Source organism: Phyllobates terribilis, unplaced genomic scaffold (assembly GCF_046119375.1).
Source record: "Phyllobates terribilis strain yellow unplaced genomic scaffold, ASM4611937v1 Scaffold_11__3_contigs__length_659146591, whole genome shotgun sequence".
Lineage (NCBI taxonomy): Eukaryota > Metazoa > Chordata > Amphibia > Anura > Dendrobatidae > Phyllobates > Phyllobates terribilis.
In genome coordinates this window covers 608,056,495-608,082,747 of record NW_027362771.1, presented here as the reverse complement: position 1 = coordinate 608,082,747, position 26,253 = coordinate 608,056,495, and the positions used below count along the sequence as shown (strand labels likewise).

At 39.5% G+C, this 26,253-nt stretch overlaps 4 non-coding genes across 4 annotated transcripts; all 4 read left to right on the top strand.

Moving 5' to 3' along the window:
- Nucleotides 1-4,034: 4,034 nt before the first annotated feature.
- Nucleotides 4,035-4,116, top strand: TRNAL-AAG (transfer RNA leucine (anticodon AAG)). Its single transcript has one exon. It is a non-coding gene; the product is annotated as a tRNA-Leu (tRNA).
- A 1,379-nt stretch (nucleotides 4,117-5,495) lies between these two features.
- On the top strand, nucleotides 5,496-5,577 carry TRNAL-AAG (transfer RNA leucine (anticodon AAG)). The gene has a single exon. It is a non-coding gene; the product is annotated as a tRNA-Leu (tRNA).
- A 12,185-nt stretch (nucleotides 5,578-17,762) lies between these two features.
- On the top strand, nucleotides 17,763-17,844 carry TRNAL-AAG (transfer RNA leucine (anticodon AAG)). Its single transcript has one exon. It is a non-coding gene; the product is annotated as a tRNA-Leu (tRNA).
- Nucleotides 17,845-22,125: 4,281 nt separating this feature from the next.
- On the top strand, nucleotides 22,126-22,207 carry TRNAL-UAG (transfer RNA leucine (anticodon UAG)). The gene has a single exon. It is a non-coding gene; the product is annotated as a tRNA-Leu (tRNA).
- Nucleotides 22,208-26,253: the final 4,046 nt, after the last annotated feature.

The window sequence follows — 26,253 nt, the reverse complement described above, 5'->3', positions numbered from 1 at the left end:
GGATGGGGGATTTTGCTAAATTAAATTCTCACTGCACAATCAGTAACAATCCCAAAAAGAAGGAAGAATGGAAAGCATTTATGGAGACCAGGATGTCTGAATACTGAACTTAAAAGCTTGCTAAAAAGGAACAAAGAAATGAATATCAAATGAAAAGAAGGGTTCATATCTAAAGAAGAATATAATGCTGTCTGCAGGGAAAGGTGGGCTAGCGTTAGAAGAGCTAAAGCCAGTAATGAAGTGAGGCTTGCAAGAGAGACCAAAAGCAATAAGAAAGGATTTTGGAAGTAAGTCAAAAGTTAAAGAAAAGCCAAAGATGCTATAGGATTTTTAAAGGATGAAAAGGGTAAAGTGGTCAATAATGATGTTGAGAAGACTGAACTTTTAAATTCCTGTTTATCTTCTGTGTTCTCTAAGAAAGCAAATATAATATCAAGTGATCTTCACTGTGCTGTAGAAGAAAAGGAACATGTGAGCAAGTCATACATAAGAATACGGCATATGAATAGTCATGTTGGCTTTAGGCATCAGAATTAATTACATAATTTACCATCTATGTTACATCGATGTCAGTTCAATCAATGATCAACGATTCTCAAAATTTGCCAAAATCAATCTTGGTCAAATGAAGTCTAACTGCTAGCTCATATCCCTGCTGCCTTTTTAGGATTATCAATACAGGATGAGCAGAGTGATTAGCAAACATAAACAGAGCCATGCTGCTTCTGCTGCTTTCCAGTAAGTCACCCTAGTGACGAACTCATTGCTACACTGCTCTGCACTGCTGTATAATGTCTTCCTTGCTGCTGCTTCTGATTATCTGTTACGTACAGGCAGGGGTGTAGGAATCCTTCATGTTTGAGTGTCCTGTATATGGGAGATCATAGCAATTAATCTATACCACCTAATTCAGTGATATCTAAAAATTAGCGGATGAGCCAACAGAGGAAAGATTAGTTAAATATCTGGATACAATTCATATGTTTTGTAAAATGGTGCCCCAGAGTCAATGTACAAACAAATCCCTGATAATTACGTTGCTCATACATAATAACATTTGTCTTTTTGTATTATTGGATATAAAATATTTTCTGCCACTTACATCAAAAGCAAACTTTTGATATAAATCACATTAAACATATGTAAGAGGTAGCGTGGCTGAGCAGTCTAAGGTGCTGGATTTAAGCTTCAGTCTCTCTGGAGGCTTGGGTTCAAATCCCACCGCCGCCATCATTTATTTGGATCTAATTTTTACCAAAAATTAGGAAACAGTTGAGGAAGTAAAGGGGATAGAGATTTTAGGAGGCAGCGGTAATTCTATACTATACTTTTGAACTACAAAAGGAGGAAAACCTGCGAAAACTGAGATTTTAAGATTGGACTGTAGAAAGGCAGTTTTTAATGGACTCAGTAAAAAGGAAGGAAAGGTAGGATGTTCTAAAGGAAAGTAATGTCCAGGAAGGATGGGAGATTTTGCTAAATTAAATTCTCACAGCACAATCAGTAACAATCCTGAAAAGAAGGAAGAATGGAAAGCATTTATGGAGACCAGGATGGCTGAATACTGAACTTAAAAGCTTGCTAAAAAGGAACAAAGAAATGAATATCAAATGGAAAGAAGAATATAATGCTGTCTGCAGGGAAAGCTGGGCTAGCATTAGAAGAGCTAAAGTCAGTAATGAATTGAGGCTTGCAAGAGAGAACAAAAGCAATAAGAAAGGATTTTGGAAGTAAGTCAAAAGTTAAAGAAAAGCCAAAGATGCTTTAGGATTTTTAAAAGATGAAAAGGGTAAAGTGGTCAATAATGATGTTGAGAAGACTGAACTTTTAATTTCCTATTTGGCTTCTGTGTTCTCTAAGAAAGTAAATGTAACATCAAGTGATCTTCACTGTGCTGTAGAAGAAAAGGAACATGTGAGCAAGTCATACGTATGAATACAGCATGTGAATAGTCATGTTGGCTTTAGGCATCAGAATTAATTACATAATTTACCATCTATGTTACATCCATGTCAGTTCAATCAATGATCAACCATTCTCAAAATTTGCCAAAATCAATCTTCGTCAAAAGAAGTCTAACTGCTAGCTCATATCCCTGCTGCCTTTTAGGATTGTCAATACAGGATGAGTAGAGTGATTAGCAAACATAAACAGAGCCATGCTGCTTCTGCTGCTTTCCAGTAAGTCACCCTAGTGATGGATTCATAGCTACACTGCTCTGCACTGCTGTATAATGTCTTCCTTGCTGCTGCTTCTGATTATCTGTTACGTACAGGCAGGGGTGTAGGAATCCTTCATGTTTGAGTGTCCCGTATGTGGGATATCATAGCAAATAATCTATACCACCTAATTCAGTGATATCTAAAAATTAGCGGATGAGCCAAAAGAGGAAAGATTAGTTAAATATCTGGATACAAGTCATATGTTTTGTAAAATGGTGCCCCAAAGTCAATGTACAAACAATTCCCTGATAATTACGTTGCTGTTGCATAATAACATTTGTCTTTTTGTCATATTGGATATAAAATATTTTCTGCCACTTACATCAAAAGCAAACTTCTGATATAAATAACTTTAAACATATGGAACAGGTAGCGTGGCCGAGCGTTTTAAGGCGCTGAATTTAGGCTCCAGTCTCTCAGGAGGCGTGTGTTCAAATCCCACCGCTGCCATTATTTATTTGGATCAAATTTTTACCAAAAATAAGGAAACAGTTGAGGAAGTAAAGGGGTTGAGAACTTAGGAGGCAGCGATCATGCTATCTTATAATTTTGAACTACAAAAGGAGGAAAACCTGCGAAAACTGAGATTTTAAGATTGGACTGTAGAAAGACAGTTTTTAATGGACTCAGTAAAAAGTAAGGAAAGGTAGGATGTTCTAAAGGAAAGAGATGTCCAGGAAAGATGGGAGATTTTGCTAAATTTAATTCTCACTGCACAATCAGTAACAATCCCGAAAAGAAGGAAGAATGGAAAGCATTTATTGAGACCAGGAAGGCTGAATACTGAACTTAAAAGCTTGCTGAAAAGGAACAAAGAAATGAGTATCAAATGGAAAGAAGGGTTCATGTCTAAAGAAGAATATAATGCTGTCTGCAGGGAGAGCTGGCTAAAGCCAGTAATGAATTGAGGCTTGCAAGAGAGACCAAAAGCAATAAGAAAGGATTTTGGAAGTAAGTCAAAAGTTAAAGAAAAGCCAAAGATGCTATAGGATTTTTAAAGGATGAAAAGGGTAAAGTGGTCAATAATGATGTTGAGAAGACTGAACTTTTAAATTCCTGTTTATCTTCTGTGTTCTCTAAGAAAGCAAATGTAACATCAAGTGATCTTCACTGTGCTGTAGAAGAAAAGGAACATGTGAGCAAGTCATACATAAGAATACGGCATATGAATAGTCATGTTGGCTTTAGGCATCAGAATTAATTACATAATTTACCATCTATGTTACATCGATGTCAGTTCAATCAGTGATCAACGATTCTCAAAATTTGCCAAAATCAATCTTGGTCAAATGAAGTCTAACTGCTAGCTCATATCCCTGCTGCCGTTTTAGGATTATCAATACAGGATGAGCAGAGTGATTAGCAAACATAAACAGAGCCATGCTGCTTCTGCTGCTTTCCAGTAAGTCACCCTAGTGATGAACTCATAGCTACACTGCTCTGCACTGCTGTATAATGTCTTCCTTGCTGCTGCTTCTGATTATCTGTTGCGTACAGGCAGCGGTGTAGGAATCCTTCATTTTTGAGTGTCCTGTATGTGGGAGATCATAGCAAGTAATCTATACCACCTAATTAAGTGATATCTAAAAATTAGCGGTTGAGCCAACAGAGGAAAGATTAGTTAAATATCGGGATACAAGTCATATGTTTTGCAAAATGGTGCCCCAGAGTCAATGTACAAACAAATCCCTGATAATTGCGTTGCTCATGCATAATAACATTTGTATTTTTGTCTAATTAGTTAAACAATGTTTTCCGCAACTTATATCATTAGCAAATTTCTGATTTAAATAAGTTTTAACATCCGCATGAGGTAGCGTGGCCGAGCGGTCTAAGGCGCTGGATTAAGGCTCCAGTCTCTCTGGAGGCGTGGGTTCAAATCCCACCGCTGCCATTATTTATTTGAATCTAATTTTTACCAAAAATTAGGAAACAGTTGAGGAAGTATAGGGGGTTGAGAATTTAGGAGGCAGCAGTAATTTTATCCTATACTTTTGAACTACAAAAGGTGGAAAACCTGCGAAAACTGAGATTTTAAGATTGGACCGTAGAAAGGCAGTTTTTAATGGACTCAGTAAAAAGGAAGGAAAAGTAGGATGTTCTTAAGGAAAGAAATGTCCAGGAAGGATGGGAGATTTTGATAAATTAAATTCTCACTGCACAATCAGTAACAATCCCAAAAAGAAGGAAGAATGGAAAGCATTTATGGAGACCAGAATGGCTGAATACTGAACTTAAAAGCCTGCTAAAAAGGAACAAAGAAATGAATATCAAATGAAAAGAAGTGTTCATATCTAAAGAAGAATATAATGCTGTCTGCTGGGAAAGGTGGGCTAGCGTTAGAAGAGCTAAAGCCAGTAATGAAGTGAGGCTTGCAAGAGAAACCAAAAGAAATAAGAAAGGATTTTGGAAGTAAGTCAAAAGTTAAAGAAAAGCCAAAGATGCTATAGGATTTTTAAAGGATGAAAAGGGTAAAGTGGTCAATAATGATGTTGAGAAGACTGAACTTTTAAATTCCTGTTTTGCTTCTGTGTTCTCTAAGAAAGCAAATGTAACATCAAGTGATCTTCACTGTGCTGTAGAAGAAAAGGAACATGTGAGCAAGTCATACATAACAATACGGCATATGAATAGTCATGTTGGCTTTAGGCATCAGAATTAATTACATAATTTACCATCTATGTTACATCGATGTCAGTTCAATCAATGATCAACGATTCTCAAAATTTGCCAATATCAATCTTGGTCAAATGAAGTCTAACTGCTAGCTCATATCCCTGCTGCCTTTTTAGGATTATCAATACAGGATGGGCAGAGTGATTAGCAAACATAAACAGAGCCATGCTGCTTCTGCTGCTTTCCAGTAAGTCACCCTAGTGATGAACTCATAGCTACACTGCTCTGCACAGCTGTATAATGTCTTACTTGCTGCTGCTTCTGATTATCTGTTACGTACAGGCAGGGGTGTAGGAATCCTTCATGTTTGAGTGTCCTGTATGTGGGAGATCATAGCAAGTAATCTATACCACCTAATTCAGTGATATCTAAAAATTAGCGGTTGAGCCAACAGAGGAAAGATTAGTTAAATATCTGGATACAAGTCATATGTCTTGCAAAATGGTGCCCCAGAGTCAATGTACAAACAAATCCCTGATAATTACGTTGCTCATGCATAATAACATTTGTATTTTTGTCTAATTAGATATACAATGTTTTCTGCCACTTATATCATTAGCAAATATCTAATTTAAATAAGTTTGACCATCCGCATGAGGTAGCGTGGCCGAGCGGTCTAAGTCGCTGGATTAAGGCTCCAGTCTCTCTGGAGGCGTGGGTTCAAATCCCACCGCTGCCATTATTTATTTGGATCTAATTTTTACCAAAAATTAGGAAACAGTTGAGGAAGTAAAGGGGATTGAGAATTTAGGAGACAGCGGTAATTCTATCCTATACTTTTGAACTACAAAAGGTGGAAAATCTGCGAAAACTGAGATTTTAAGATTGGACTGTAGAAAGGCAGTTTTTAATGGACTCAGTAAAAAGGAAGGAAAGGTAGAATGTTATAAAGGAAAGAAATGTCCAGGAAGGATGGGAGATTTTGCTAAATTAAATTCTCACTGCACAATCAGTAACAATCCCGAAAAGAAGGAAGAATGGAAAGCATTTATGGAGACCAGGATGGCTGAATACTGAACTTAAAAGCTTGCTAAAAAGGAACAAAGAAAGGAATATCAAATGAAAAGAAGGGTTCATATCTAAAGAAGAATATAATGCTGTCTGCAGGGAAAGGTGGGCTAGCATTAGAAGAGCTAAAGCCAGTAATGAAGTGAGGCTTGCAAGAGAGACCAAAAGCAATAAGAAAGGATTTTGGAAGTAAGTCAAAAGTTAAAGAAAAGCCAAAGATGCTATAGGATTTTTAAAGGATGAAAAGGGTAAAGTGGTCAATAATGATGTTGAGAAGACTGAACTTTTAACTTCCTGTTTTGCTTCTGTGTTCTCTAAGAAAGCAAATGTAACATCAAGTGATCTTCACTGTGCTGTAGAAGAAAAGGAACATGTGAGCAAGTCATACGTATGAATACGGCATATGAATAGTCATGTTGGCTTTAGGCATCAGAATTAACTACATAATTTACCATCTATGTTACATCCATGTCAGTTCAATCAATGATCAACCATTCTCAAAATTTGCCAAAATCAATCTTGGTCAAAAGAAGTCTAACTGCTAGCTCATATCCCTGCTGCCTTTTTAGGATTATCAATACAGGATGAGTAGAGTGATTAGCAAACATAAACAGAGCCATGCTGCTTCTGCTGCTATCCAGTAAGTCAACCTATTGATGAACTCATAGCTACACTGCTCTGCACTGCTGTATAATGTCTTCCTTGCTGCTGCTTCTGATTATCTGTTACGTACAGGCAGGGGTGTAGGAATCCTTCATGTTTGAGTGTCCTGTATATGGGAGATCATAGCAAGTGAGTCTGACTTCTATACCAGGAAAGATCTTTGAACAAATTATTAAACAACATGTATGTAAGTACATGGATAAGAATGAAGTGATTAACCAGAGTCAGCATGGGTTTGTAACTAACAAGTCATGTCAGACTAACTTAATTTCCTTCTATGACAGAATCACTGACTGGATGGATCAGGGAAATGCTTTAGATATAGTATATCTTGACATCAGCAAAGCATTTGACAAAGTATCTCACACCATCCTTATTGAAAAAATGACCAAGTATGCAATGGACCAGGCAACTGTTAGGTGGATTCATAACTGGCTTAGTGATCGGACTCAAAGGGTGGTTGTAAATGGCTTCACATCCAGCTGGATGAATGTCTCAAGTGGGGTACCACAGGGCTCCGTCCTGGGACCTGTATTGTTCAACATCTTTATCAATGATTTAGATGAAGGAATTGAGGGTAAACTGATTAAATTTGCTGATGATACAAAGCTAAGAGGGATAGCTAATACTAGAGAAGAGAGAGAGAGGATTCAAAAAGACCTAAATAAACTGGAGCAGTGGGCAGCAACCAACAGAATGGTTTTTAACAGGGAAAAATGCAAAGTACTACATCTGAGCAATAAAAATGAAAAAAGCATATACAGAATGGGAGGAATAGAGCTAAGCAACAGTACATGTGAAAAAGACTTAGGTATACTAATAGATCATAGACTGAACATGAGTCAACAGTGTGATGCAGCAGCAAAAAAGGCAAATACAATTCTGGGATGTATTAACAGAAGCATACAGTCTAGATCACGTGAAGTCATTATCGGTCTTTACTCCTCTTTGGTCAGACCTCATCTGGAATACTGTGTACAGTTTTGGGCACCACATTTTAAAAAAGACATAGACAAACTGGAGCAAGTTCAGAGAAGAGCGACCAGAATGGTGACTGGTCTGCAAACCATGTCCTATGAGGAACGGTTGCAGGATTTGGGAATGTTTAGCTTGCAAAAAAGAAGACTGAGAGGAGACTTAATAGCTGTCTACAAATATGTCAAGGGCTGTCACATTGTAGAAGGATCATCTTTATTCTCATTTGCACAAGGAAAGACTAGAAGCAATGGGATGAAACTAAATGGGAGGAGACACAGATTAGATATTAGAAAAAACTTTTTGACAGTTAGGGTGATTAATGAGTCGAACAGGCTGCCACGAGAGGTGGTGAGTTCCCCTTCAATGGACGTCTTCAAACAGAGGCTGGACAGACATCTGTCTGAGATGATCTAGTGAATCCTGCTTTGAGCAGGGGGTTGGACCAGATGACCCAGGAGATCCCTTCCAACTCTACCATTCTATGATTCTAAGTAATCTATACCACCTAATTCAGTGATATCTAAAAATTAGCGGATGAGCCAGCAGAGGAAAGATTAGTTAAATATCTGGATACAAGTCATATGTTTTGTAAAATGGTGACCCAGAGTCAATGTACAAACAAATCCCTGATAATTACGTTGCTCATACATAATAACATTTGTCTTTTTGTATTATTGGATATAAAATATTTTCTGCCACTTACATCAAAAGCAAACTTTTGATATAAATAACATTAAACATATGTAAGAGGTAGCGTGGCCGAGCAGTCTAAGGTGCTGGATTTAGGCTTCAGTCTCTCTGGAGGCTTGGGTTCAAATCCCACCGCCGCCATCATTTATTTGGATCTAATTTTTACCAAAAATTAGTAAACAGTTGAGGAAGTAAAGGGGATAGAGATTTTAGGAGGCAGCGGTAATTCTATCCTATACTTTTTAACTACAAAAGGAGGAAAACCTGCGAAAACTGAGATTTTAAGATTGGACTGTAGAAAGGCAGTTTTTAATGGACTCAGTAAAGAGGAAGGAAAGGTAGGATGTTCTAAAGGAAAGTAATGTCCAGGAAGGATGGGAGATTTTGCTAAATTAAATTCTCACTGCACAATCAGTAACAATCCCGAAAAGAAGGAAGAATGGAAAGCATTTATGGAGACCAGGATGGCTGAATACTGAACTTAAAAGCTTGCTAAAAAGGAACAAAGAAATGAATATCAAATGGAAAGAAGAATATAATGCTGTCTGCGGGGAAAGCTGGGCTAGCATTAGAAGAGCTAAAGCCAGTAATGAATTGAGGCTTGCAAGAGAGACAAAAAGCAATAAGAAAGGATTTTGGAAGTAAGTCAAAAGTTAAAGAAAAGCCAAAGATGCTTTAGGATTTTTAAAAGATGAAAAGGGTAAAGTGGTCAATAATGATGTTGAGAAGACTGAACTTTTAATTTCCTATTTGGCTTCTGTGTTCTCTAAGAAAGTAAATGTAACATCAAGTGATCTTCACTGTGCTGTAGAAGAAAAGGAACATGTGAGCAAGTCATACGTATGAATACAGCATGTGAATAGTCATGTTGGCTTTAGGCATCAGAATTAATTACATAATTTACCATCTATGTTACATCCATGTCAGTTCAATCAATGATCAACCATTCTCAAAATTTGCCAAAATCAATCTTGGTCAAAATAAGTCTAACTGCTAGCTCATATCCCTGCTGCCTTTTAGGATTATCAATACAGGATGAGTCGAGTGATTAGCAAACATAAACAGAGCCATGCTGCTTCTGCTGCTTTCCAGTAAGTCACCCTAGTGATGGATTCATAGCTACACTGCTCTGCACTGCTGTATAATGTCTTCCTTGCTGCTGCTTCTGATTATCTGTTACGTACAGGCAGGGGTGTAGGAATCCTTCATGTTTGAGTGTCCTGTATGTGGGAGATCATAGCAAATAATCTATACCACCTAATTCAGTGATATCTAAAAATTAGCGGATGAGCCAACAGAGGAAAGATTAGTTAAATATCTGGATACAAGTCATATGTTTTGTAAAATGGTGCCCCAAAGTCAATGTGCAAACAATTCCCTGATAATTACGTTGCTGTTGCATAATAACATTTGTCTTTTTGTCATATTGGATATAAAATATTTTCTGCCACTTACATCAAAAGCAAACTTCTGATATAAATAACTTTAAACATATATAAGAGGTAGCGTGGCCGAGCGGTCTAAGGCGCTGGATTTAGGCTCCAGTCTCTCTTGAGGCGTAGGTTCAAATCGCACCGCTTCCATTATTTATTTGGATCAAATTTTTACCAAAAATTAGGAAACGGTTGAGGAAGTAAAGGGGGTTGAGAACTTAGGAGGCAGCGATCATGCTATCCTATAATTTTGAACTACAAAAGGAGGAAAACCTGCGAAAACTGAGATTTTAAGATTGGACTGTAGAAAGACAGTTTTTAATGGACTCAGTAAAAAGTAAGGAAAAGTAGGATGTTCTAAAGGAAAGAAATGTCCAGGAAAGATGGGAGATTTTGCTAAATTAAATTCTCACTGCACAATCAGTAACAATCCCAAAAAGAAGGAAGAATGGAAAGCATTTATGGAGACCAGGATGGCTGAATACTGAACTTAAAAGCTTGCTGAAAAGGAACAATGAATGAGTATCAAATGGAAAGATGTGCTAGCGTTAGAAGAGCTAAAGCCAGTAATGAAGTGAGGCTTGCAAGAGAGACCAAAGGCAATAAGAAAGGATTTTGGAAGTAAGTCAAAAGTTAAAGAAAAGCCAAAGATGCTATAGGATTTTTAAAGGATGAAAAGTGTAAAGTGGTCAATAATAATGTTGAGAAGACTGAACTTTTAAATTCCTGTTTTGCTTCTGTGTTCTCTAAGAAAGCAAATGTAACATCAAGTGATCTTCACTGTGCTGTAGAAGAAAAGGAACATGTGAGCAAGTCATACATAACAATACAGCATATGAATAGTCATGTTGGCTTTAGGCATCAGAATTAATTACATAATTTACCATCTATGTTACATCGATGTCAGTTCAATCAATGATCAACGATTCTCAAAATTTGCCAAAATCAATCTTCGTCAAATGAAGTCTAACTGCTAGCTCATATCCCTGCTGCCTTTTTAGGATTATCAATACAGGATGAGCATAGTGATTAGCAAACATAAACAGAGCCATGCTGCTTCTGCTGCTTTCCAGTAAGTCACCCTAGTGATGGATTCATAGCTACACTGCTCTGCACTGCTGTATAATGTCTTCCTTGCTGCTGCTTCTGATTATCTGTAACGTACAGGCTGGGGTGTAGGAATCCTTCACGTTTGAGTGTCCTGTATGTGGGAGATCATAGCAAGTAATCTATACCACCTAATTCAGTGATATCTAAAAATTAGCGGTTGAGCCAACAGAGGAAAGATTAGTTAAATATCTGGATACAAGTCATATGTTTTGCAAAATGGTGCCCCAGAGTCAATGTACAAACAAATCCCTGATAATTACGTTGCTCATGCATATTAACATTTGTATTTTTGTCTAATTAGATATACAATGTTTTCTGCCACTTATATCATTAGCAAATATCTAATTTAAATAAGTTTGAACATCCGTATGAGGTAGCGTGGCTGAGCGGTCTAAGGCGCTGGATTAATGCTCAAGTCTCTCTGGAGGCGTTGGTTCAAATCCCACCGCTGCCATTATTTATTTGGATCTAATTTTTACCAAAAATTAGGAAACAGTTGAGGAAGTATAGGGGGTTGAGAATTTAGGAGGCAGCGGTAATTTTATCCTATACTTTTGAACTACAAAAGGTGGAAAACCTGCGAAAACTGAGATTTTAAGATTGGACTGTAGAAAGGCAGTTTTTAATGGACTCAGTAAAAAGGAAGGAAAAGTAGGATGTTCTTAAGGAAAGAAATGTCCAGGAAGGATGGGAGATTTTGCTAAATTAAATTCTCACTGCACAATCAGTAACAATCCCAAAAAGAAGGAAGAATGGAAAGCATTTATGGAGACCAGGATGGCTGAATACTGAACTTAAAAGCTTGCTAAAAAGGAACAAAGAAATGAATATCAAATGAAAAGAAGGGTTCATATCTAAAGAAGAATATAATGCTGTCTGCAGGGAAAGGTGGGCTAGCGTTAGAAGAGCTAAAGCCAGTAATGAAGTGAGGCTTGCAAGAGAGATCAAAAGCAATAAGAAAGGATTTTGGAAGTAAGTCAAAAGTTAAAGAAAAGCCAAAGATGCTATAGGATTTTTAAATGATGAAAAGGGTAAAGTGGTCAATAATGATGTTGAGAAGACTGAACTTTTAAATTCCTGTTTTGCTTCTGTGTTCTCTAAGAAAGCAAATGTAACATCAAGTGATCTTCACTGTGCTGTAGAATACTTTAAGAGAAAAAATCCGACCATATCAACCCAAAGTTATAATAAAAATTTACTTTTATTCATAAATAGTATAAAAAGTTACTACATAGTCAATATAGGGCACAGTACAGAAATACGAAAAGACATATAACATGTAGAAAAAACCGTCTCACTGAAGGGACGATGTGGTCCACAAATGACGAAGGGGGGGCCTCAGCACCACAGCAAAAACATATATATATCTAGTCCTTCATCTATAATGTCAATAAGGAGGACTATCGGATAGCCACAGAGAAATACCCATAGTAATATACATATAGTAATGCATGTCACAGGCAGTATTAAAGTACTTGAAGATTTCCTCAGGGGGGACTCATAATCGGTACTATCTGAATGCCATATGTGGGCTACTAGACTGTGCTTTTCATCGTATCAGATGCACAGTATGAAAATAGGTAGGTGTAGAGTTGAATAAAGGCAAATACTGCATAATATCAAAAAGGTTACCTGGGCTACAAGCTGTAATGTCGGGGCTCCCCCACGTGGACCGCTCGCCCACCCCAACGCACGTTTCGGCGTTTGCCTTCTTCAGGGGGCGTCAACTTCCTCCGGGGGAGTATGAACTTAAATACCATGCTGGCCAATCAGATGGAGAGGGTGGACCCATAGTGACGCGCGTAGCATCCCCGCCGCTAAGCAACCAGTGACGCGGGCGTCATGCAAGGAGTCACATGATGGTCACATGGACCCATGTGATACAGGTCCTTGCATAAAGACGCCAGGCGGCACGGGGTACTCAGAAAGCGGCGACGCTCGCGCGTCAGGTCCTATTAGATTCACATAATTGGGGAACATACCGGAAGATATATACTATTCTTGCGCAATATAGTATATTTTTTCTCTTTCCCACTACCACCACTTCAGAATATGGATGTATCATATAGTAACACTATGTCACAGTCCAGCAACTTCACATTATGACAATCAAATAATACATTGTTACATCAATTATATATATCCCATCATACAGAAGGCTAGTGTAGATCATTTGCAATCCCATAAGTATATAGTAAATGTGTAAGGGCCATATTGTCACACCAGTAATATATACTAAGTAAGATTTTAAAAAAATAGAGATAACATCACATATATCATCCCAAGTTCACAGAGAATCATGTATAGTGTGGGGGTAGCGAACTTCCCTGATCCAGATTCTATCAAAATAACAGGGTATATAAAGATCATATAGCACAAGACAAAAAAATCCACCGTATATATATATACACCGCAGTAGTTGTTCCCAGATGAGATGGATTATTCAATGTATTCATATTCACATATTGGTCCATATGGTATCAGCCATAATATACATATAACTCGTCGGAGGAAGTAAGGTGCAACGGATGGTGAAACACACTAAAAATAAAAAAGTAGATTAAAATCATAAAAACCACAACAGAGATATGTGACAGGGGAGGAATCTAAAGAAAAGGAGCGAAGCTGAGATTCTCATTAAGTCCATTGGGATGTACGGTATTTAGTCGCCAAATCCATCTAGATTCGAGCTGAGCCAAACGTTGGCTCTGTCTACCTCCACGAATACCCATTCTCAACGCGTCTATCCCCCGAACCCTCAGGAGGGAACTTTCACAGTCATGATGCAATTTAAAATGTTTGGGTATGGTCCTGAGTGTGGAGGGATCCATGCAGTCGATTGCCGCCACGATCCCCAATATATGTTCTCTTATTCTAACTTTAAGTTGGCGCGTTGTTAGGCCAACATAAATGAGCCCACACGGGCAGGTGGCGTAGTAGATAACAAAACGTGAGGTACATGTAATACGACATTTTATATCATAAATTTTAGTACCAGCTGCATTAGAAAAAGTACTGATCCTGTCCATATTGGGGCAGGCGACACATCGACCGCACGGAAAACTCCCACAGTCAGGACCTGATGCACCAAAGATAGTAGACATGCCTGGTGCTGTTTGATAGTGACTGTGTACAAAATAGTCACGGAGATTCCTAGACCGGCGTACAGTGATGGGTGGGCGATCAGGAAGAATTTTTGACAATACCGGGTCTATCAAAAGGATGGGCCAAGCTTGAGTCAAACATTTCCTCATGCGCCCAAATTGTCCATGATAGTTTGTTATAAACCTTGGTTTGTCACTGATCTTAGGACTTCTTTGCAGATAGAGCAATTCGTGCCTATTTGAATATTTGGCACGATGATACGCTCTTTTCACCACTCGTTTACTGTAGCCTCTCTCATAGAATCTCTTCTTCATATCCATAGACTGTCTAGCAAATTCCTCGTCACTGGAACAAAGTCTGCGAAGTCGCAGAAATTGTCCAGTGGGTACTGAACGAACCATCCACGGAGGATGGGAGGACGACGCGTGAAGTAGCGTATTCGTGGAGGTATCCTTTCTATAGATGTTTGTTTGTATCAGATTATTGTGGTCCCTCATAAGGGTAACATCAAGAAAGTTAACTGTATCCATATCCCAGTTGAAAGTAATATGAATATTCATATTATTGGTGTTGAGGAGTTGTACAAAAATCTGCAAGTCCTCAACAGAGCCCTGCCAGATCAGCAGGATATCATCAATGTAGCGCGTCCAAAGGGATACCTCCACGAATACGCTACTTCACGCGTCGTCCTCCCATCCTCCGTGGATGGTTCGTTCAGTACCCACTGGACAATTTCTGCGACTTCGCAGACTTTGTTCCAGTGACGAGAAATTTGCTAGACAGTCTATGGATATGAAGAAGAGATTCTATGAGAGAGGCTACAGTAAACGAGTGGTGAAAAGAGCGTATCATCGTGCCAAATATTCAAATATGCACGAATTGCTCTATCTGCAAAGAAGTCCTAAGATCAGTGACAAACCAAGGTTTATAACAAACTATCATGGACAATTTGGGCGCATGAGGAAATGTTTGACTCAAGCTTGGCCCATCCTTTTGATAGACCCGGTATTGTCAAAAATTCTTCCTGATCGCCCACCCATCACTGTACGCCGGTCTAGGAATCTCCGTGACTATTTTGTACACAGTCACTATCAAACAGCACCAGGCATGTCTACTATCTTTGGTGCATCAGGTCCTGACTGTGGGAGATTTCCGTGCGGTCGATGTGTCGCCTGCCCCAATATGGACAGGATCAGTACTTTTTCTAATGCAGCTGGTACTAAAATTTATGATATAAAATGTCGTATTACATGTACCTCACGTTTTGTTATCTACTACGCCACCTGCCCGTGTGGGCTCATTTATGTTGGCCTAACAACGCGCCAACTTAAAATTAGAATAAGAGAACATATATTGGGGATCGTGGCGGCAATCGACTGCATGGATCCCTCCACACTCAGGACCATACCCAAACATTTTAAATTGCATCATGACTGTGACAGTTCCCTCCTGAGGGTTCGGGGGATAGACGCGTTGAGAATGGGTATTCGTGGAGGTAGACAGAGCCAACGTTTGGCTCAGCTCGAATCTAGATGGATTTGGCGACTAAATACCGTACATCCCAATGGACTTAATGAGAATCTCAGCTTCGCTCCTTTTCTTTAGATTCCTCCCCTGTCACATATCTCTGTTGTGGTTTTTATGATTTTAATCTACTTTTTTATTTTTAGTGTGTTTCACCATCCGTTGCACCTTACTTCCTCCGACGAGTTATATGTATATTATGGCTGATACCATATGGACCAATATGCGAATATGAATACATTGAATAATCCATCTCATCTGGGAACAACTACTGCGGTGTATATATATATACGGTGGATTTTTTTGTCTTGTGCTATATGATCTTTATATACCCTGTTATTTTGATAGAATCTGGATCAGGGAAGTTCGCTACCCCCACACTATACATGATTCTCTGTGAACTTGGGATGATATATGTGATGTTATCTCTATTTTTTTTAAATCTTACTTAGTATATATTACTGGTGTGACAATATGGCCCTTACACATTTACTATATACTTATGGGATTGCAAATGATCTACACTAGCCTTCTGTATGATGGGATATATATAATTGATGTAACGATGTATTATTTGATTGTCATAATATGAAGTTGCTGGACTGTGACATAGTGTTACTATATGATACATCCATATACTGAAGTGGTGGTAGTGGGAAAGAGAAAAAATATACTATATTGCGCAAGAATAGTATATATCTTCCGGTATGTTCCCCAATTATGTGAATCTAATAGGACCTGACGCGCGAGCGTCGCCGCTTTCTGAGTACCCCGTGCCGCCTGGCGTCTTTATGCAAGGACCTGTATCACATGGGTCCATGTGACCATCATGTGACTCCTTGCATGACGCCCGCGTCACTGGTTGCTTAGCGGCGGGGACGCTACGCGCGTCACTATGGGTCCACCCTCTCCATCTGATTGGCCAGCATGGTATTTAAGTTCATACTCCCCCGGAGGAAGTTGACGCCCCCTGAAGAAGGCAAACGCCGAAACGTGCGTTGGGGTGGGCGAGCGGTCCACGTGGGGGAGCCCCGACATTACAGCTTGTAGCCCAGGTAACCTTTTTGATATTATGCAGTATTTGCCTTTATTCAACTCTACACCTACCTATTTTCATACTGTGCATCTGATACGATGAAAAGCACAGTCTAGTAGCCCACATATGGCATTCAGATAGTACCGATTATGAGTCCCCCCTGAGGAAATCTTCAAGTACTTTAATACTGCCTGTGACATGCATTACTATATGTATATTACTATGGGTATTTCTCTGTGGCTATCCGATAGTCCTCCTTATTGACATTATAGATGAAGGACTAGATATATATATGTTTTTGCTGTGGTGCTGAGGCCCCCCCTTCGTCATTTGTGGACCACATCGTCCCTTCAGTGAGACGGTTTTTTCTACATGTTATATGTCTTTTCGTATTTCTGTACTGTGCCCTATATTGACTATGTAGTAACTTTTTATACTATTTATGAATAAAAGTTAATTTTTATTATAACTTTGGGTTGATATGGTCGGATTTTTTCTCTTCAAGTATTTAACTATGTTCAAACGACCCAACCTTGATTTTCATCAGTAGGTGCTAGCTATTTAGCAAGAGACACACTATCTTTAATATGCATCGATTGAGAAACTTACATTGGACTGTGCTGTAGAAGAAAAGGAACATGTGAGCAAGTCATACATAAGAATACGGCATATGAATAGTCATGTTGGCTTTAGGCATCAGAATTAATTACATAATTTACCATCTATGTTACATCGATGTCAGTTCAATCAATGATCAACGATTCTCAAAATTTGCCAATATCAATCTTGGTCAAATGAAGTCTAACTGCTAGCTCATATCCCTGCTGCCTTTTTAGGATTATCAATACAGGATGAGCAGAGTGATTAGCAAACATAAACAGAGCCATGCTGCTTCTGCTGCATTCCAGTAAGTCACCCAAGTGATGGATTCATAGCTACACTGCTCTGCACTGCTGTATAATGTCTTCCTTGCTGCTGCTTCTGATTATCTGTTACGTACAGGCAGGGGTGTAGGAATCCTTCATGTTTGAGTGTCCTGTATGTGGGAGATCATAGCAAGTAATCTATACCACCTAATTCAGTGATATCTAAAAATTAGCAATTGAGCCAACAGAGTAAAGATTAGTTAAATATCTGGATACAAGTCATATGTTTTGCAAAATGGTGCCCCAGAGTCAATGTACAAACAAATCCCTAATAATTACGTTGCTCATGCATAATAACATTTGTATTTTTGTCTAATTAGATATACAATGTTTTCTGCCACTTATATCATTAGCAAATATCTGATTTAAATAAGTTTGAACATCCGTATGAGGTAGCGTGGCCGAGCGGTCTAAGGTGCTGGATTAAGGTTCCAGTCTCTCTGGAGGTGTGGGTTCAAATCCCACCACTGCCATTATTTATTTGGATCTAATTTTTACCAAAAATTAGGAAACAGTTGAGGAAGTAAAGGGGATTGAGAATTTAGGAGACAGCGGTAATTCTATCCTATACTTTTGAACTACAAAAGGTGGAAAACCTGCGAAAACTGAGATTTTAAGATTGGACTGTAGAAAGGCAGTTTTTAATGGACTCAGTAAAAAGGAAGGAAAAGTAGGATGTTCTAAAGGAAAGAAATGTCCAGGAAGGATGGGAGATTTTGCTAAATTAAATTCTCACTGCACAATCATTAACAATCCCAAAAAGAAGGAAGAATGGAAAGCATTTATGGAGACCAGGATGGCTGAATACTGAACTTAAAAGCTTGCTAAAAAGGAACAAAGAAAAGAATATCAAATGAAAAGAAGGGTTCATATCTAAAGAAGAATATAATGCTGTCTGCAGGGAAAGGTGTGCTAGCGTTAGAAGAGCTAAAGCCAGTAATGAAGTGAGGCTTGCAAGAGAGACCAAAGGCAATAAGAAAGGGTTTTGGAAGTAAGTCAAAAGTTAAAGAAAAGCCAAAGATGCTATAGGATTTTTAAAGGATGGAAAGGGTAAAGTGGTCAATAATGATGTTGAGAAGACTGAACTTTTAAATTCCTGTTTTGCTTCTGTGTTCTCTAAGAAAGCAAATGTAACATCAAGTGATCTTCACTGTGCTGTAGAAGAAAAGGAACATGTGAGCAAGTCATACATAACAATACGGCATATGAATAGTCATGTTGGCTTTAGGCATCAGAATTAATTACATAATTTACCATCTATGTTACATCCATGTCAGTTCAATCAATGATCAACGATTCTCAAATTTTGACAAAATCAATCTTGGTCAAATGAAGTCTAACTGCTAGCTCATATCCCTGCTGCCTTTTTAGGATTATCATTACAGGATGAGCATAGTGATTAGCAAACATAAACAGAGCCATGCTGCTTCTGCTGCTTTCCAGTAAGTCACCCTAGTGATGGATACATAGCTACACTGCTCTGCACTGCTGTATAATGTCTTCCTTGCTGCTGCTTCTGATTATCTGTTACGTACAGGCTGGGGTGTAGGAATCCTTCACGTTTGAGTGTCCTGTATGTGGGAGATCATAGCAAGTAATCTATACCACCTAATTCAGTGATATCTAAAAATTAGCGGTTGAGCCAACAGAGGAAAGATTAGTTAAATATCTGGATACAAGTCATATGTTTTGCAAAATGGTGCCCCAAAGTCAATGTACAAACAAATCCCTGATAATTACGTTGCTCATGCATAATAACATTTGTATTTTTGTCTAATTAGATATACAATGTTTTCTGCCACTTATATCATTAGCAAATATCTAATTTAAATAAGATTGAACATCCGTGTGAGGTAGCGTGGCCGAGCGGTCTAAGGCGCTATATTAAGGCTCCAGTCTCTCTGGAGGCTTGGTATCAAATCCCACCGCTGCCATTATTTATTTGGATCTAATTTTTACCAAAAATTAGGAAACAGTTGAGGAAGTAAAGGGGATTGAGAATTTAGGAGACAGCTGTAATTCTATCCTATACTTTGAACTACAAAAGGTGGAAAACCTGCGAAAACTGAGATTTAAAGATTGGACTGTAGAAAGGCAGTTTTTAATGGACTCAGTAAAAAGGAAGGAAAGGTAGAATGCTATAAAGGAAAGAAATGTCCAGGAAGGATGGGAGATTTTGCTAAATTAAATTCTCACTGCACAATCAGTAACAATCCTGAAAAGAAGGAAGAATGGAAAGCATTTATGGAGACCAGGATGGCTGAATACTGAACTTAAAAGCTTGCTAAAAAGGAACAAAGAAATGAATATCAAATGAAAAGAAGGGTTCATATCTAAAGAAGAATATAATGCTGTCTGCAGGGAAAGGTGGGCTAGCCTTAGAAGAGCTAAAGCCAGTAATGAAGTGAGGCTTGCAAGCGAGACCAAAAGCAATAAGAAAGGATTTTGGAAGTAAGTCAAAAGTTAAAGAAAAGCCAAAGATGCTATAGGATTTTTATAGGATGAAAAGGGTAAAGTGGTCAATAATGATGTTGAGAAGACTGAACTTTTAAATTCCTGTTTTGCTTCTGTGTTCTCTAAGAAAGCAAATGTAACATCAAGTGATCTTCACTGTGCTGTAGAAGAAAAGGAACATGTGAGCAAGTCATACGTATGAATACGGCATATGAATAGTCATGTTGGCTTTAGGCATCAGAATTAACTACATAATTTACCATCTATGTTACATCCATGTCAGTTCAATCAATGATCAACCATTCTCAAAATTTGCCAATATCAATCTTGGTCAAAAGAAGTCTAACTGCTAGCTCATATCCCTGCTGCCTTTTTAGGATTATCAATACAGGATGAGTAGAGTGATTAGCAAACATAAACAGAGCCATGCTGCTTCTGCTGCTATCCAGTAAGTCAACCTATTGATGAACTCATAGCTACACTGCTCTGCACTGCTGTATAATGTCTTCCTTGCTGCTGCTTCTGATTATCTGTTACGTACAGGCAGGGGTGTAGGAATCCTTCATGTTTGAGTGTCCTGTATATGGGAGATCATAGCAAGTAATCTATACCACCTAATTCAGTGATATCTAAAAATTAACGGACGAGCCAACAGAGGAAAGATTAGTTAAATATCTGGATACAAGTCATATGTTTTGTAAAATGGTGCCCCAGAGTCAATGTACAAACAAATCCCTGATAATTACGTTGCTCATACATAATAACATTTGTCATTTTGTACTATTGGATATAAAATATTTTCTGCCACTTACATCAAAAGCAAACTTTTGATATAAATAACATTAAACATATGTAAGAGGTAGCGTGGCCGATCAGTCTAAGGTGCAGGATTTAGGCTTCAGTCTTTCTGGAGGCTTGGGTTCAAATCCCACCGCCGCCATCATTTATTTGGATCTAATTTTTACCAAAAATTAGGAAACAGTTGAGGAAGTAAAGGGGATAGAGATTTTCGGAAGCAGCGGTAATTCTATCCTATACTTTTGAACTACAAAAGGAGGAAAACCTGCGAAAACTGAGATTTTAAGATTGGAGTGTAGAAAGGCAGTTTTTAATGGACTCAGTAAAAAGGAAGGAAAGGTAGGATGTTCTAAAGGAAAGTAATGTCCAGGAAGGATGGGAGATTTTGGTAAATTAAATTCTCACAGCACAATCAGTAACAATCCCGAAAAGAAGGAAGAATGGAAAGCATTTATGGAGACCAGGATGGCTGAATACTGAACTTAAAAGCTTGCTAAAAAGGAACAAAGAAATGAATATCAAATGTAAAGAAGAATATAATGCTGTCTGCAGGGAAAGCTGGGCTAGCATTAGAAGAGCTAAAGCCAGTAATGAATTGAGGCTTGCAAGAGAGACCAAAAGCAATAAGAAAGGATTTTGGAAGTAAGTCAAAAGTTAAAGAAAAGCCAAAGATGCTTTAGGATTTTTAAAAGATGAAAAGGGTAAAGTGGTCAATAATGATGTTGAGAAGACTGAACTTTTAATTTCCTATTTGGCTTCTGTGTTCTCTAAGAAAGTAAATGTAACATCAAGTGATCTTCACTGTGCTGTAGAAGAAAAGGAACATGTGAGCAAGTCATACGTATGAATACAGCATGTGAATAGTCATGTTGGCTTTAGGCATCAGAATTAATTACATAATTTACCATCTATGTTACATCCATGTCAGTTCAATCAATGATCAACCATTCTCAAAATTTGCCAAAATCAATCTTGATCAAAAGAAGTCTAACTGCTAGCTCATATCCCTGCTGCCTTTTAGGATTATCAATACAGGATGAGTAGAGTGATTAGCAAACATAAACAGAGCCATGCTGCTTCTGCTGCTTTCCAGTAAGTCACCCTAGTGATGGATTCATAGCTACACTGCTCTGCACTGCTGTATAATGTCTACCTTGCTGCTCCTTCTGATTATCTGTTACGTACAGGCAGGGGTATAGGAATCCTTCATGTTTGAGTGTCCTGTATGTGGGAGATCATAGCAAATAATCTATACCACCTAATTCAGTGATATCTAAAAATTAGCGGATGAGCCAACAGAGAAAAGATTAGTTAAATATCTGGATACAAGTCATATGTTTTGTAAAATGGTGCCCCAATGTCAATGTACAAACAATTCCCTGATAATTACGTTGCTTTTGCATAATAACATTTGTCTTTTTGTCATATTGGATATAAAATATTTTCTGCCACTTACATCAAAAGCTAACTTCTGATATAAATAACTTTAAACATATGTAAGAGGTAGCGTGGCCGAGCGGTCTAAGGCACTGGATTTAGGCTCCAGTCTCTCTTGAGGCGTGGGTTCAAATCCCACTGCTGCCATTATTTATTTGGATCAAATTTTTACCAAAAATTAGGAAACGGTTGAGGAAGTCAAGGGGGTTGAGAACTTAGGAGGCAGCGATCATGCTATCCTATAATTTTGAACTACAAAAGGAGGAAAAACTGGGACAACTGAGATTTTAAGATTGGACTGTAGAAAGACAGTTTTTAATGGACTCAGTAAAAAGTAAGGAAAGGTAGGATGTTCTAAAGGAAAGAAATGTCCAGGAAAGATGGGAGATTTTGCTAAATTTAATTCTCACTGCACAATCAGTAACAATCCCGAAAAGAAGGAAGAATGGAAAGCATTTATTGAGACCAGGAAGGCTGAATACTGAACTTAAAAGCTTGCTGAAAAGGAACAAAGAAATGAGTATCAAATGGAAAGAAGGGTTCATATCTAAAGAAGAATATAATGCTGTCTGCAAGGAAAGCTGGGCTAGCGTTAGAAGAGCTAAAGCCAGTAATGAATTGAGGCTTGCAAGAGAGACCAAAAGCAATAAGAAAGGATTTTGGAAGTAAGTCAAAAGTTAAAGAAAAGCCAAAGATGCTATAGGATTTTTAAAGGATGAAAAGGGTAAAGTGGTCAATAATGATGTTGAGAAGACTGAACTTTTAAATTCCTGTTTTGCTTCTGTGTTCTCTAAGAAAGCAAATGTAACATCAAGTGATCTTCACTGTGCTGTAGAAGAAAAGGAACATGTGAGCAAGTCATACATAAGAATACGTCATATGAATAGTCATGTTGGCTTTAGGCATCAGAATTAATTACATAATTTACCATCTATGTTACATCGATGTCAGTTCAATCAATGATCAACGATTCTCAAAATTTGCCAAAATCAATCTTGGTCAAATGAAGTCTAACTGCTAGCTCATATCCCTGCTGCCTTTTTAGGATTATCAATACAGGATGAGCAGAGTGATTAGCAAACATAAACAGAGCCATGCTGCTTCTGCTGCTTTCCAGTAAGTCACCCTAGTGATGAACTCATAGCTACACTGTTCTGCACTGCTGTATAATGTCTTACTTGCTGCTGCTTCTGATTATCTGTTACGTACAGGCAGGGGTGTAGGAATCCTTCATGTTTGAGTGTCCTGTATGTGGGAGATCATAGCAAGTAATCTATACCACCTAATTCAGTGATATCTAAAAATTAGCGGATGAGCCAACAGAGGAAAGATTAGTTAAATATCTGGATACAAGTCATATGTTTTGCAAAATGGTGCCCCAGAGTCAATGTACAAACAAATCCCTGATAATAACATTGCTCATGCATAATAACATTTGTATTTTTGTCTAATTAGATATACAATGTTTTCTGCCACTTATATCATTAGCAAATATCTAATTTAAATAAGTTTGAGCATCCATGTGAGGTAGCGTGGCCGAGCAGTCTAAGGCGCTTGATTAAGGCTCCAGTCTCTCTGGAGGCGTGTGTTCAAATCCCACCGCTGCCATTATTTATTTGGATCTAATTTTTACCAAAAATTAGGAATTAGTTGAGGAAGTAAAGGGGATTGAGAATTTAGGAGACAGCGGTAATTCTATCCTATACTTTTGAACTACAAAAGGTGGAAAACCTGCGAAAACAGAGATTTTAAGAATGGACTGTAGAAAGGCAGTTTTTAATGGACTCAGTAAAAAGGAAGGAAAGGTAGAATGTTATAAAGGAAAGAAATGTCCAGGAACGATGGGAGATTTTGCTAAATTAAATTCTCACTGCACAATCAGTAACAATCCCGAAAAGAAGGAAGAATGGAAAGCATTTATGGAGACCAGGATGGCTGAATACTGAACTTAAAAGCTTGCTAAAAAGGAACAAAGAAATGAATATCAAATGAAAAGAAGGGTTCATATCTAAAGAAGAATATAATGCTGTCGGCAGGGAAAGGTGGGCTAGCGTTAGAAGAGCTAAAGCCAGTAATGAAGTGAGGCTTGCAAGAGAGACCAAAAGCAATAAGAAAGGATTTTGGAAGTAAGTCAAAAGTTAAAGAAAAGCCAAAGATGCTATAGGATTTTTAAAGGATGAAAAGGGTAAAGTGGTCAATAATGATGTTGAGAAGACTGAACTTTTAAATTCCTGTTTTGCTTCTGTGTTCTCTAAGAAAGCAAATGTAACATCAAGTGATCTTCACTGTTGTAATGCACACGCCCGGGCTGTTCAGCCTGTGCGTGTGATTGTAGTGATTCCACTGGACCGTGCCGGAGAGTGAATGCCTGGAGGGGCGTAACTAGGTATTCACCCGATCCGACCAGGGTCGCACGACGGCATACGACGCCAGTGCACCAAGGAGGAACCGAGCAGAGGGACCAGGTGCTACTCCAGGACAGACCCCGGACACGGCTGTTGACCCACACAGGGGAATACAGGAACAGACTGGTAGGCTGGCACACAGACTGGTGGGTATAGGCAGGCACGACTGGTATGCAGGCAGGCGGGTATGCAGGCAGGGGGGTACAGGCAAGCACAGCTAGAGTGCAGACAGGGAGGCACTAGCAGGTAGGAACACAGGCGGGATAGGACCCAGTACACACTGGGACTCAGGAACAATACAGGCAGAGGGGTACAGGCAAGCACAGCTAGAGTGCAGACAGGGAGGCACTAGCGGGTAGGGACACTGGCGGGATAGGACCCAGTACACAATGGGACTCAGGAACAGAACCACAGATGTGGCGGACAAACACAGCAGAGTGAGGCCGCCTAGAGAGGTGAGCGAGAACAGGGCAGGACAAGGCCGCCTGGAGCGGTGAGCAAGAGTACAGCAGGACAAGGCCGCCAGGAGCGGTGAACAAAGGGTCAGAGCTGAGCGAGACTGCCGGAGCAGTGAGCAAGAGTAAAGCAGGACGAGGCCGCCTGGAGCGGTGAGCAAGAGTGGAGCAAGACTGCCGGAGCAGTGAGCAAAAGGATAAGAGCGGAGCGAGACTGCCGGAGCAGCGAGGAAAAGGGTCCGAGCGGAGCAAGGCTGCCGGAGCAGCAAGCAAAGGAGTCAGAGCAGGCTAGAACCGCCGGAGCGGTGAACAAAGGAGTAGGAGCAGGCTAGAACCGCCGGAGCGGTAAGCAAGGCAGAGCAGGGGGACAGGGCTCTGTTCACACGGAACAGACAGGAAGAGAAAGGTAGAGCCAGATACCCACAGGATACTTGCAGTGAAGTAGCGAGTGGACCACAAACTCACAAACGGGAGTATAGAGACAACAAGCAGGAGTTAGGTACGAGTTCAGACTCTGCAGAAAAAGGAAGGGAACGGACATAGAGGCAAAACAGGTAAAGGATAGGAAAGAGTTCAGACTGGAACTGAGTGTACGGAGGAGACCGACACTGCAGCTGGATACAGGAGCGGGTCTGGGAATACGGCCCCCAGAGAGGCGGGACGAACAGGCAAGGAGCGTGTTCAGACAGGACAGACAAGATACAGGAGCGGGTCTAGGTAATCGGCCCGTAGAAGGCGAGAGGAACAGGCTAGGAGCGTGTTCAGACAGGACAGACAAGATACAGGAACAGGTCTAGGTAATCGGCCCCTAGAAGGCGGGAGGAACAGGCTGGGAGCGAGTTCAGACAGGCCTGGAAATACAGCCTCCAGGATAGGCAGACAAGAGAACACAGACAGGACTCAGTTCAGACAAGGAAACTGATACCGCAAGGCAGGAGACATAGACAGGACTCAGTTCAGACACGGGAACTGATACCGCAAGGCAAGAGACATAGACAGGACTCAGTTCAGACATGGGAACTGATACCGCAAAGCAGGAGACAAAGAACGGGACCTGGCACCTACAGAGTGCAAGCACACACTGAATGAAACACTATGCTCAGGCAGGGATAGATGGGAGCAGCTGAGCTTTATACCAGGTGACAGACAGCAATAGGCTGAGGACGCACAAGGGGTGTGACCCACAGCAGGTACAAAAAGCAGGAAGTGATCGGGCGCCGCCCTTAAGCAGCAGAAACAGACACAAACAGACAGCATGGAGGGAAGCCAGAGAGACATTCTGGACTGGAGATCAAGTGCGCGCTCTTGCACAGTGGGAGATGGACCACCATGC